General features: G+C 32.0%; 1 pseudogene; it reads left to right on the forward strand.

Annotated features, from left to right (window-relative positions):
* Positions 1-452: 452 nt before the first annotated feature.
* On the forward strand, positions 453-578 carry LOC145243256 (U2 spliceosomal RNA; annotated as a pseudogene).
* Positions 579-4,077: the final 3,499 nt, after the last annotated feature.

Raw genomic sequence — 4,077 nt, forward strand, 5'->3', positions numbered from 1 at the left:
TAGAAATTTACCTGTAAAGTCCGAAGTTAAAACCTTTTTTTTTTAAAAAAACATGTTGTTTGTTTTTTTTTCTTTTGTTTTTTTTTATTTTAATGAAACCTTTGTCCTTGCTCCTTTACTTGGAAAAAAATTAGGGCTTGAGTTACATTTTTCGAGGAGTTATAAGCTTGGAAAGACGGGGTGGAATTATTCACTATTTTTCACGAAATTTCTGACATACTTTTGGCCAAGATCAAAGTTTAGCATCTGTTCCGGCAGATATTGCAAGCAAAGACAATATGTGGGGATAGTCCCACATATAAGACCTTGGTCAATGTAGGGGCAACCCTTCATACCAATTGTCACTATCTAGCTCCCCTACTCCCCGGGGTGTTTGCCCCATTTCCCCTTCACTCCTCACATTAAAAATCGACCTTGTGCCTAATTTGCTCGGTGGGGGAGCAAATTAAATACCATTTTCTTGGCCTTTTGGCCAAGATCAAAGTATAGTAGCTGTTCTTACTACATGCTGTACTTATTGTGATATAAAGTGGGGTATCACTTTTCTGTATTAATTTAATGTAAAATGATCACCCACTATACAACCAGTCAGTCTCGAAGCCATTCAAGTCATTCTCCAGATCATTGAAGTTGTTTTTGAAGGATTCCAGTTATTTTTTAAGCATTCAAGTCATTCTTAAGGTCATTCAATTCATCCTTAAATTCATTAAAGTCATTCTAAATCATTTACTTTTTATTCATTTAAGTCATTTCAGCCCATTTTTTTTGGTTATATTAGTTTATCTTTAAGAATTTTATGTCAATCCTACATTCACGCATTCATTCATTACACGAGAGCACACGACTGATGGCTATCGGCGTTCTTGCTTTTCAATTTCGCCGATCGGCGATCCCATTTTTTACAAAGGGAACATGGGGTGTGGAATGAACATGAAATTGCCTTAACGTTATATATATATATATATATATATATATATATATATATATATATATATATATATATATATATATATATATATATGTATATATATATGTATATATATATATATATATATATATATATATATATATATATATATATATATATATATATATATACTAGCGGGATCTGTAGAAATTCCACAGGAGACTCATTCATATATTAATTTTGGCATTCTGTTGATGTTCAGCGTAAATGGAGACGCTCTGATATTATTTTAGCTTTTTTGTTAAAACTGCAAAAGTATTTATCTAAGACAGCACGAACGCCCGGCAAAGCCTAGTCGTAAAGTACGCTTAAATATGATATTTTAATCCTTCAGGTCTCGCATATATTATTATACAGTTAATGTTCTATCGATTTTATATATTATAAAGTTGCGATTTAAAAAATAAAAATATATACCTCTATGACTCGGGTTCATCAGTCTGAATCGAAACCAAATCCAAAGCTAATATATATATATATATATATATATATATATATATATATATATATATATATATATATATATATATATATATTAAGGTCTTGTACGTCATGATATTGTTTTTTTTCCACGCGCTGATGAAGCCCAATATTCTTATATGTATAAAACAGGACGCTAAAACAATTGTACGCAATGTTGTGACCAATAAAAGAAAGGCTTTCCGAAAATATTTAAATTCTTGTGTGTCTATCTTTATTATACATATATTATATATATATTATATATATATATGTATTTATATATATATATATATATATATATATATATATATATATATATATATATATATAGTAGAATCTCGGAATACAGCGTTAATTCGTTCCAAGTTTGGGATTGTAGGTGAAATCATCATCTGGCTGCGACTAAGCAAAATTTTATACAGTGCATATTAAAAATTAGTCATAAAATACAGTACAGTATATAATACACAAATATATACTTAAACAAATAACATTATAAATAACACCATAAGGCGGGGCAAATACCGTAACCAGGGACCGGAAGAACATCGTATTCCACATCGTAACCTGAAAATAACGTCTCCTAGGACCGCCGTATCCCGGTGTTCTAGTATATATATATATATATATATATATATATATATATATATATATATATATATAATCGTTTTTAAATCCCCGAAACAGTATTTCATGGTAAACAACTGATGATCCCTTAAAAAATAAATTATTGGTATTATAGTAAATTCGAGAACGAGTTGATGCAGTGATTGCAGGTGATTAAATGACTTACTGACTAGATGGTTTTCTAACGAATGATAAAAAATATTTTTTTGGTATAGATTTAAAGGTTAAAAACTTCAAAGACTATATATATATATATATATATATATATATATATATATATATATATATATATATATATATAGCACATGACATAATATATTTAGGCAGCATATTTTTTTATACGAATCAGTCGAAACATACGGTTCATTTTTCCATGGGTTAAAAATAGTTTGATTCTTTTTTCTTACCCCGTGTTTATTTTCTCCTTTTTTATACTGTCGTAAATGCGTGTGTTGAGCAATAGATGCCTTGTTATACAAGTGAAATTGGAGCGAATCGTGTGAGAACTAAATCTAGGACAATGTTTAGAAAGCTCGACGGATAAAAATACCTGAATAACAACATATAAACGACCATTTGGGTTATTTTTTTAAATAAGATTTTCCCTCTCTTCCATTAGTTTAGATCAAGAGGTTCTCAACTTTATTTTGCCTGTGGACCCGGGAACAATCTTACCAGTAATGAACCCCATATATCCATATATATAAAATTTTAAATAATCAACTCTATAACTAATGGAATCTGTCTGTCCGTCTATCTGGAGTCGAAACTATACTATTACTTCTATTAATGAACCATTTTTCAATGCCATGTTCATGGTGTGGGGGTCATATTGTCATGAGACCATGTATTACCTCCTCCGTGCTCGTTCGCCATGATAAAAAACGTCTTAAACATTACCTTTCAATTTCCAGAGGGTGTAATTTAGTATATTTTAATAGAAACATGTTTCTGTGTTAAACTTTTTAAGTCTATTTTGTTTGATACGATTCTCACAGCCCTCCCAGGTATTACCTCCTGTTTATCCAACTCGATTTAAATTTACTTACATGAGCTCAAAAATAGCAAGGATTGAGTGCAACATACGCTGCTACTTTAAGCCTACCAGTCTGATTCTACAATACATACTAACCAAAAAAAGCAGAATTTCTATATTATTATTATTATTATTATTATTATTATTATTATTATTATTGGCTGACAAGGAGCTTTCACACAAGTTATCAAAGATCTCTCCTTGAAACCAACCTGGAAGCTGAGTGACAACAAGTCTCCTCAGATTTCTAGTACTCCCACCCCATTCGATAACATTTGCAAATAAATTTGCAGTATCACAACAGCCGCTTACCATTGATTTCTCGCTGGCAGCGACCATTGGTCTCCACTGGTATTTCAGTAGCAATAAACCGCTCCAACACCCCAGTTCTCTTCGCACTTGTCCAGCGGAAGTCTTGGTCAGTGCTCTCTCTTCGGTCTTTTCATCCTTCTTGACCTTTGACATCACTCTTTTTTTAGGGGGGGTCGATAATGAGGCAATGAGGGGATGGGATAGCGGCCATAGATATGCAGCTTCAATGTTTCTGTTTCCCTGTAACCCTTCACCTTGTCTCTGCAGCAGTTTGTCTGTCTCGCGCATATGGCTCATGTCTATGAATCTCCGCATTCAAGAGTTTCCTTAATATTTCATCTGTATTCATTATTGTTATTCCTTGTATCTTTCCAGATATTACTCTGATTCCAATTTCTCGCATTTTTTTAGACGTTTTTCGGGATTGTTCCTAGTGCTCCTACTATTATAGGTACTATCTTGATTTTTTTTATTATCCATATCCCTTTTAGTTCTCTCGCTAGCTCTGTGTGTTTGTTCCGTTTCTCCTTTTCCTTGATATTCACCCTGTTGTCAGATGGAACAGCTAAGTCTACGTTTGACAGGACTTTTCTTTCTTGTTTATTATTACATTTGGTCTTCTTGCTTGGATGGGTTTATCAGTTTGTATGTCCATGTCTCATAGGATTTTGTG

This window comes from Euprymna scolopes, chromosome 21, assembly GCF_053919585.1.
Source record: "Euprymna scolopes isolate OS-2025 chromosome 21, ASM5391958v1, whole genome shotgun sequence".
Lineage (NCBI taxonomy): Eukaryota > Metazoa > Mollusca > Cephalopoda > Sepiida > Sepiolidae > Euprymna > Euprymna scolopes.